The sequence below is a fragment of the Nanorana parkeri genome, unplaced genomic scaffold (genome assembly GCF_000935625.1).
Source record: "Nanorana parkeri isolate BGI_ZX_2015 unplaced genomic scaffold, ASM93562v1 scaffold1547, whole genome shotgun sequence".
Classification (NCBI taxonomy): Eukaryota; Metazoa; Chordata; class Amphibia; order Anura; family Dicroglossidae; genus Nanorana; species Nanorana parkeri.
Window position 1 is genome coordinate 276,166 of NW_017307815.1, and position 10,934 is coordinate 287,099.

Below are 10,934 nucleotides of genomic sequence, written 5' to 3' on the forward strand. Positions count from 1 at the left end.
TATATATATATATAAAAGGTTTTTTCCATATGCTTTTGAGTTTGAGTATACCAAGGTAAATGTTTACATTTATCCCATTTATATTAGTGGGATTTCAATGCACTATGCAGTTCCTGTACCTTGATGTGGGCAAAGCAAAAGAGTTGATTGCATATTTTGTTCCATTGTTATCATATTGCCTTACAAGCTGTGTCTCATCACTTGTCTGTTAAAGTCAATGCGAAGACCTGATTTAGTGTTTGTGTCATATAATTTGTATATTCCAGATATGTCTCTGAACAAGAATTAGCAATGCATTTGTAAATTGCATTTCAGAGAAAAGACAGGCATTTTCTTGACAACTATAAATATTGCCACAATTATTCCCCACTGTGTCTGACAATGAACTGAGCAACTTTTAGAGTTTTCATAAATATTTGGTCACATGCCTCCTAATGAACTTGCCATAATTGTCTCAGTGAATGCTTATCTGCAATGAGGTTTCTATTACTGGTACAAAGTGTAAGATATGTACACAGTGATTGGCTAATGGCCCATCCAGGACAGCAACTAAAACACACAAATAAATATTGAAATAATTGACATTGGGTTCACCATAGTTTATCGTGTTTTGATAAAGTGTGCAATTGTGTTTTGATGTTTGACCTGTCAGGGAACCTTTGGACATTTTTCTACTGGATAATAAAGGAAAGAGTAAACATTTTTTTATCTGTTTTTCAAGAGTGAAAAAGCTACAGTAATCAGTGTTCAATTATTTTCTGGATGATAAACAATTCTTTCCTTTTTGCTTACATATCCATTAATTGGCAACAGTTTCTAAGGCTAAACGTTTTAATAATCCTGAATTTATTCATCTTCATTAATTAAAGGGAAAGGGGTTTCTGAGATTTGTGATGTTGATGATGATGATTCTATTCATACACTAGCTGATGATATAAAATATTAGGTGATGTTGACCAGGTAGAATATGTAGAACAGTTCTTATAACCAAACCTCTTTCAGATCAAGCCACCCAAGTTTGATATACAAATATTTGATCTCCAAACATTAGGTTGATGTATAGGCACAGTACGAATGGTGGAAGATTTTTTGTTTGAAATATATTTTAGTCAATATGTACAAATGGACTAGATGAATGTGAAAGTTTATACCTATGGAGAAGAGAGGGGGAGGCCTGCAAGACATCTATAATGCTAACTCATCTCAGGAAAAAACAATAGGCATCAGTTGGGGAAATCCAACCTGGCCAATTCATAGATGTCCTGAGAAAAGTCAGGATATGTTTGGAGAAACTCAGAATTGCAAGCAGATACACAATTATTCAAATAATTCATCCAATCCAATCCAAACATAATTAGATGGAGCCAGTGAAGGTCATCTTATGTATGTAGGCAGTTCTTTTTATTTTTATACATACATTGTGCTGGCACTTTTTGAAGTTGGAGTTTCAGCAGCAAAACAAGAGTCCTCCAAAATCCTCTAACCACTAACTTCACTTTGATTGATTTGATTGATTAGACTACCCCTTACAATTCAATTGAACTTGATTTATCCAGCAAAATCAAAACAATATAGCTTGGTCAAGATTGTGACTGGATAGTAAAGTAGCAAGTGATTAGGGATGTTCAGATACCAAGTACCGTACTCGGTACAAGTACAATCACATGTACAGTTACTTTTCCAGCTCCAAGACTAGATTAGAGAAAAATTAAAAAGTTAGGCGGCAGCTGTCATTTTTAGCTGTCATTTTTAAGGAGCATACGGGGCTCCTGGGATTTGTGCATCCCTGTTTTATGTATGATTTTTTTTATAAACATATATAAGGGATGCACCGATACCATGATTTTCAAGTACAAGTACTGATACTTGTCCAAGTACTGATACATTTTTGTTTATTGTCATGTCACAGTTTCTCTAAAACAATACAGACTAATGATTTCAGGATGGTGGTGGAACGCCAGGGCCCTGTCACAGCTGCAACTGCTGTGATCCTGGTAGTTCTCGTGAAAATGCCAAGCATCAGAACTGGTATCTGAACTGGTATCTGAACATCCCTACAAGTGATCATCATTGCTGTGCTCTCCTTTCCGATCAGCATGCTGTATTTTTTCACTCTCAATGCAGTAAAGCCTGACTAGCTTAGAGTGCTGTCCCATGCTCTCCATTTAAATACTAATGTCCAGGGGATTACATGAGATGAGTACTGAGAAAAATGAGGGGACTACCGAAAATGTAATTTAAAGTATATCTAAACCCAAGAATAAAAATATATTGCTATTTGCAGGTCCTTATATGTGGCTGCATTAGTTTTCATTTTTCAGGCTGAAAACATTTTAAGAAAGTACAGAAAATATCATTTGATCTTGTCAGAAATTGACTGTTATTGTTGTTTTCTGTTAGTGGAACTAAAACCAAAAACAATGTTATCTTCTTTTTGTAAACTACTCATCTCCCCCCCATGAAATGTATATGAAGAGAGGAAGACAAGTTTAAAGTCCAGCCAGGGTGGCAACCATGGTTCTTTGCATAGAGCGAGAGAGTGTTGTCACCCTAGGAGGACATGTCTTACCCACAGAATTACCAATTGAAAATAAAAGGAAATGTCAGGACTGGTGAGCTGCAATATAATAAATGTTTATTTTTGTTTGCTTTACATGCACTTAAAGTATTTTTTTGTACATAAATACATAACTGGATTACAGTGGTGTACTTTATATCTGACTATACTTGTACTTTAACCTTCTAAAACCTAACCTTAACCTTAAAGTGTATTTTCACTTTTGCCAGCAATTGGAGAAAACCCCACTATGGGGTCTATTCACAAAGCTGCCATAGGCAGCCGTGTGAATAACCGACCCGAAGTGAAGTGAGCCAAACGCTATTCGGCTTTTTACTTCAGGCTTGTACGGCTGATTTCGGCCGTACACCGACTAAAATCAGCTGTACATCGGCTTGCTGCAGCTGGCTTTGGGTCGGACAAACATGCTCCGCATGTTCGGCCGACCCGAAGTGCAGAAGGAATTCGACTCAGCCGATCCAACATCTGGATCGGCTGAGCCGAACCTTCGGCAGGCTACTCGCTGCTGTTCGGCCTATTCTCATTGATGCCGAACAGCAGTGAGTGAATAGCCGAATGCCGCTGAGTGGCATTCGGCTCGGGTATTCTGCCCGGTACCTCTGTGGTACCGAGCAGAACAGAAAAACAGTTAAAAAAGTAGAAAAGATAAAATAGAAAACGATTGGGCGGAGCTAGCAGGGACAGCTAGCTCTGCCCAACTTTTTTCTATTGGCCGGGCAGTTCTACTGCCGTCAGAATAAAGAAAAGAAAAAATCACCATAGGAATGAATAGCTAGATTCCTATTGGCTATTTCCCTTTGCAATAGCCAATAGCAAACTTGCTATTGCACCCGCCCTCTGCTGGAGTAAATGTTCTTGCCTTTTAGATGTGTTTGAGTTGCAGGTCTTTGCAAGCTTCTCTCTCAGTTTCAGTAACAGCAAACTCTGCTTCTCCTTATAGAGAGACTTACAACAGACTGAGATACCCTCATTACCATACAATGAAAGAAGTCAAGCTTCTAGATCCTTTACCCTTTGTTAGGGCAGATGGGGTTCAAATCTAGTTTACAACTGATAATGACATCTGCCAGCACAGTACAGGCAGGGTTCATTATCGTAAACATTGCCCCCACCCTCCACCCCTTTCCATTCCAGAGGAAAATTGAGTACAGAGAAAAACCTTTCTTTGTGAATTGAGCCAGTATTATGCAAGCAACAATATATTGTTTTTATTTTAAGTAATGCTACATGAATGAGAAACACGTGACAAATATAAAATGGGTATTATCCAAATTTGGCTGCAAAAGTGGAAACAGACTTTGAACTCTGGGCACAGGTAATAAAAGTTTGTTGTATAATAAATTTTGTTTACCTGAAATGAAGTGTGGAAAAGATAGTGCCTTTGTTCTGAAATGAGCAGTTTTATAGAGTTTATATCTTCAATTGCCCAATATGGGAATCATCAGTGCTGTAGCCTTACTATGTGCTGGATGAGTGGTCATCTATTGCTGCCTAGTTTTGGAAATCCTTGTGAAGAAGTAGCACTTGTCTCTCCTCACCCACTCACATTCCCTTTATTTACTAACAGGCTTTGCTGGGGGGAGTTTGGGGGGGATGCTGGACACATAAGCATTCTGATCCCCTCTCACCAACTAATGCTATGCTCTAAGGCTAAGCTATTGCCCAAGAGTCAGCCAACATATTGGCTAAAGTTACAGGACTCTTGGGAATTGTGGATTATGTACCTATTTAACAAGACAATTGTCCATGTAGCACACTTTACTGATCCCTTCTATTGATGCACATGATAGAGCTCATCATATCATAGGGATTCTAAGAGGTCTATTTATAAAGGCAAGTTGATATCACTTTTTTTCTCTCTGCTGTACACCGAAAGGTTACTTCACACTGTGTTCTGTAATTTATTGCCCATCTATAAACTGAAGGTCACAGTTTGGAGTTATTTCTTGTTTAATGCAGCATTTAATTTTAACAACACTCTGTGTGACGTATTGCCCTCTCAGACTCACCCTGCACAGAGATTTTTCAGCTTATGGGAAAACAACCTAAGCACCAGCAGACTGAGAATGGACATTGTTTGGGCAACATAATTCCTCAGACAAGTCTTTATTCACAGAAACAATAGCTTCCATTGCGTGTTTTAGAGTAGACACACACCTTTCACAGCATCTGCTGCTGTAATTTTGGCCTTTAAGAAATGCCTGTGCCTCTCTCTGCCATGCCCATACAGGAATCTAACAGAGTTGGTATAAGGTAGCTTTCTTCTAAGAGGCAATACTTTAAGTTTAGGCTACAGAATTTAGAGATTTAGCGTAACAATTTTAAAATATTGTTTCAATGAAAATAAAACAAAAACAGTTTAGGAAATTTTTTTACAGCAAATATACTACAAAACAAACAATTAGCAACAGTAAAATAAAAGTAATTAAGAAAATACTTAGCAAGTGTGCATGGTCTTTGGTTTAGCTTGGAGTCCAGTTGCATTGTAAATCCAATTTGATATATTAAAATAACATGCCCTCATGAATGACCCTTAGCACTGCTTCTTAGTTTTGATTAAGGGTACACTGATACCGATACTAGTATTGGTATCGGTGCTGATACTGAGTATTTGGGTGAGTACTGCGCTGAGGGAGCATTGTTGCTTGTTGCTAGGCAGCCTGGCTTCCTAACCAATCAGGAATCTGGGTGACATGTAATGACCCGCCTCCCAGCGTCCTGATTGGTGAGTAAGCAAGGCTGCCTAGGAACAAGTGAAGCAGGCTTCCTAGCCAATTAAAAAGCTGGGAGGTGGTCAGGACGTGCTTTGTCTCCTTCAATTTTTCCCTGTGGGACACCATTAGGTGAACGCCGCCATTCCGGGCGGCGAGGGATCAGGTGACCGAAAGAGAAGGAGAGATCAACTTGACAAGGAGAGTACTTGACAAGGAGACATTAGAAGGGGTTGGAAAACCAAAACTTAAAAGACCTTTTTAACAAGGAGCCCCTCTTGGGGAACTGTCAGTGAATGTTTGGAGGACTGCCGAACAGATTGATCAAGTGTCACTGAGAGAGGGAAGTTGCCGTTTCTTAGGTGCTGTTCATGGGATATGCATGTAATGATACATGCCACTTGACATGTCAGTTTCTTTGCTGTTATTATTTTAGAGTTTTTGATTTATTTGCACGTTTTTTTTAGGAGGATTGGAGGGCCACCACAGAGCCCCTTCTTCCTTCTCAAAGTTTGTTCACAGCTTGAATTAATATCATGGTTTAAATTTAAGTTTTCTGTGTTGTTTTACTACATCGCTAGCCAGAGGTTCGCATGTTTGAGATATAAATGCCGAACCAATAAGGTTGATCACTGGCACTAATTCTGAAGGTTCCAGTGTTGATTTTTATTATTCTTATTATGTTTGTGTGTTGAACCTTCTAGTCATATGTAAATAATTCACTTGTATCAATAATTTTTCACACGGATTGTCGTAATTTTACACATATTTGTTTATTAATACTTTAGTTTGTAGTTGGTTCACATAGACCGAGACATATTTGCTTTACATTTATTCACATTTATTCACCTATATACATTGTTGCGGCTGGTCCAATCAGGTAGTTAGGCACGCATTCCCAGCACAGTGATTTCTGTGATATACTGGTCAGGACGTGCTGCCCGGCTTCCTGATTGATTAGCAAGCCAGCTTCACTTGTTGGTAGGCAGCCTGGCTTCCTAACCAATCAGGAAGCCGGGCGCACATCATAACTCGCGTCCCGGCTTCCTGATTGGTCAGGAAGCCACGCTACCTAGCAACAAAGAAAGCTGGGAGTCGGGTCATAACGTGCCGCCCGGCTTCCTGATTGGCTAGGATGCCTTCTTCACTTGTTGCTAGGCAGCCTGGCTTCCTGACCAATTATTAAGCCGGACGGCACCTCACGACTTGCTCCCCGTCTTCCTAATTGGTCAGGAAGCCAGGCAGCCTCAGGAAGTAAATCCAGTGTTCTTTCATTAGAAGACCGGCTTCACGGGCAATCAGGAAGCCAGGTGACAGGTCATGATATGCCACCTGACTTCCTTATAATGGGAATATGCGGCAACTACATCGCTAGCCAGAGGTTCGCATGTTTGAGATATAAATGCCGAACCAATAAGGTTGATCACTGGCACTAATTCTGAAGGTTCCAGTGTTGATTTTTATTATTCTTATTATGTTTGTGTGTTGAACCTTCTAGTCATATGTAAATAATTCACTTGTATCAATAATTTTTCACACGGATTGTCGTAATTTTACACATATTTGTTTATTAATACTTTAGTTTGTAGTTGGTTCACATAGACCGAGACATATTTGCTTTACATTTATTCACATTTATTCACCTATATACATTGTTGCGGCTGGTCCAATCAGGTAGTTAGGCACGCATTCCCAGCACAGTGATTTCTGTGATATACTGGTCAGGACGTGCTGCCCGGCTTCCTGATTGATTAGCAAGCCAGCTTCACTTGTTGGTAGGCAGCCTGGCTTCCTAACCAATCAGGAAGCCGGGCGCACATCATAACTCGCGTCCCGGCTTCCTGATTGGTCAGGAAGCCACGCTACCTAGCAACAAAGAAAGCTGGGAGTCGGGTCATAACGTGCCGCCCGGCTTCCTGATTGGCTAGGATGCCTTCTTCACTTGTTGCTAGGCAGCCTGGCTTCCTGACCAATTATTAAGCCGGACGGCACCTCACGACTTGCTCCCCGTCTTCCTAATTGGTCAGGAAGCCAGGCAGCCTCAGGAAGTAAATCCAGTGTTCTTTCATTAGAAGACCGGCTTCACGGGCAATCAGGAAGCCAGGTGACAGGTCATGATATGCCACCTGACTTCCTTATAATGGGAATATGCGGCACTTGTACTCGGTACTTGTACGCGATCGAGAAAAACGGTATCGGTGCATACCTAGTTTTGATGGTAAGTAAAGCTGCTGAGTTGCAAATGCAGTCATTATTTCTGGCTCCTTTACAGGATTAATATAACCAATCCCAGAGTCTGTGGAATGTGCTGAATAGGTATTGAGGTATGTTAAGATGCTCAATCAGACACTCCTTTATCGCCAAATGTTCCAAATGCATTTATATTTCCATTTGACAAGGTTGTATACTCCAACAACCAACATACTATTGATTAGCATTAAATGTTGATTCCCAGACACCAAACATGGTAAATTGCAGAGGTTTGTTTCTCCTAGGAGGTCTATTGTTCTCCATAATTTTCCTGGACCTGGTCATATAAGTGTGTCTGTGGTATGTCATTATAGAGCACTACCCCCATTCTGACAGATGTGTATCCCTCGCTGACTGTTTACAAAATGGCATTAAAATATTGTTTATGATACTGCTTAAGCTTGTTATATGGCATTTATAATGGCTCCGGTTTGTTCTCTGAGCTGTGCTGTGTTCTAGTGTGTGTGTGTGTGTGTGTGTATGTTTGCACCACAAACATAAGATTTAAATTTGACTTTTTTGTCACCAATATGTACATTTAGGATGAATGTGGGTGGATTGTGGTGTTCACTACAACATGCCCGTGCTACCTAGTCAGTTTGGCATTCATCAGACCTCGCTATTGTCACACTCCACTGACCCAAAAGCAAGCAACGTGCACCACTGTGCTTTATAAATATGCATTTTTTAAAGAAGTAATATGGCCACAGAAAGTTTATCCCATAACCTAAACCCTAACCTTTTCCTTAACCTAACCTCTAACTTTAAAGTGCATTGCTTACACAGGGAGCATAAAGCAAAGGATTCACTTTAAAGTTAAACTCCAGGCAGACAAAAATGCACAAATTAATGTAGCTCTTTTAATTAAAGGAGAACTATTGGGTATGGGATTTTCTCCATAGTTCTCCTAAGAGTAACGGGAGGACACAAACTAGCGTCCTCCCATCACCCAAAGCTCAGTATACCGCGAGCTACAGCTCGCGGTTTACTGAGGCGCCGCAGCCGGGACGGATCCCGACATTACTGTCTGGATCCACCCAGCTGCGTGAGTGACAGCTGGCTCTTCCTATCTAGCCAGCTGTACCCACCCCCTTCCCTGTCCATTCCGCCAGTCAGCGCTGGAGGATCGTAGGGGGGGAGGGGGAGTCCCTGCAGGGAGCCGTGAGTGACAGTCACGGCGCTCTGCAGGGACAGGATCGAGAAGTGAGCGAGCGACGTTATGTGTTCGCTCACTTTCCCATCTATTGAGTCGACCTGTGACAGTTTCATTGTCACAGGTCGGCTAGAACTATGAGGCTGAGTGATTTTCACTCGCCTCATAGTTCTCCTTTAATACATCTTCAAGTGTTTTTGTAAGTGCAGGCAGTGTAAGTACCTACATTTGACCTGATATCACCCACTTTACAATCCCTATACAGCAGAGAATAGACTGTGAGAAGCGGCACAGGGAGACAATTAGTTGCACTGCAATGCAATGAACATAATGATAAGATAGAAGAGCAGAGTGACAGAGATATACCCTCATCATTCTACTGCTACCGGCATTCATTCTACCGGCAGAGGTATATAAGTCTCAGGCCTGGATAGAGATAAATATGTTCTGATGTTCTATACGTTTTTGATGTTCTGTTCATGGCAAGCAAAGGAAAACCCTCTGTAAGCAATGAATGAGTCACGAGCTTTATAGTTTACTTAAGGCTATGAACTCCTTGTATGAGAAGCTATTGACTCCTTGTATGAGAGGCTCTTAACTCCTTGTATGAGAGTGTTGTTTGACCTGGAGTGGGGAAAAGCAAGTATATTCTGGGGGGTATATGGATGGGATGGGGAGTGAGGGTTAAATCAAACCTACAGCTTTGGCTTAAACAAGTTCAGCATAGGTTTGCTGCTACCCGTAACTCTAATGTGACCACTTTTAATCTGCACTTATCTTGGCTTTGCTGAAATTATTGGGATTGGTTCTATAAACAAATGGCACCAAGAAACTGGCCTAAAAAATGATTGATTTTGTTTGATGCCTAGTTTAAATTGATAATAATTAATGTCTGAATAAATCAGATGTTTTTTGTGGTGATTTGCTTATATTAACCCATGTAAAATTGCAATAAATAATTAAGCAACCAAAAAAATCAACCATACCGGTAACCAGGGCTGGATTAACCTAGGGGCCGGTGGAGGTGCCGCAAACCTGGGGGCCGTGACTGGCCACAATCCGGCAGTGGCAGCCCTTTATTCAAGCATATTAGAGGGCTGCTCACTCCACACTAGGGCCCAAGAGGCTCCAGCGAGTAGCCCTCTAATATGCCCGAATAGAGGGCTGTCACTGCCTGATTGTGGCCGGTCACCGCCTGAATAGAGAGCTGCACCCATCAGTGTCACTCCTAGCATACCTAATAAGAGCCCACACTGACCACCCAGAGCCCGCACTGACCACCCAGAGCCCACACTGCCCACCCGGAGCCCGCACTGACCACCCAGAGCCCACACCGACCACCCGGAGCCCACACTGACCACCTGGAGCCCGCACTGACTACCTAGAGCCTGCACTGACTGCCTAGAGCCCACACCGACTACCAAGAGCCTGCACTGACCACCCAGAGCCCGCACTGACCACCCAGAGCCCACACTGACCACCTGAGAAACGCACTGAACACCTGAGAGCTGCACTGACCAACTGAGAGCCCCACTGACCACCAGAGGGCCCCATTGACTGCCAGGGAGCTGCACTGGCCCCCTGAGAGCCTGCACTGGACACCTGGATGCCTCACTGACCACCTAAGAGCCTCACTGACCACCAGAGATCCCGCACTGGCCCTCTGAAGCCTGAACAGCATCCTGAGAGCCTGCACATTCCCCCTGAAACTCTGGAGACATCAGGCCATGAACCCAGAGCAACACGGAGTATGTAGCTTCATAGTATTCTGAATTGCTGTATAATGTATTGCTGGGATTTGCAGTCCTCTATAGCTGATGGTATTATTCTGCAGTACTTAACAATGCCTTGCTGGGATTTGTAGTCTTATATAGCCGGCGCCGTTCTGCATTGCTTTATAATGCATTGCTGGGATTTTTAGTGCTCTGTAGTTTGTGGTATTCTGCATTGCTGTGTAATGCATTACTGGGATTTGCAGTCCTCTATAGTTGGTGGTATTCTGCATTGCTGTGTAGTTTATTGCTGGGATTTGTAGTCCTCTATAATTGGTGGTATTATTCTGCATTGCTGTATAATTTATCGCTGAGATTTGTAGTCCTCTATAGCTGATGAGAGAGAGAGAACCATTGAGCACAAGGTACACCATAGCAGCTAATCAACTTTTACATTTTATTCATTATATAAAATGAATATATGCATTTTATTGTTTGCTAATAAAGACAACACCAAATTTGTTACACAA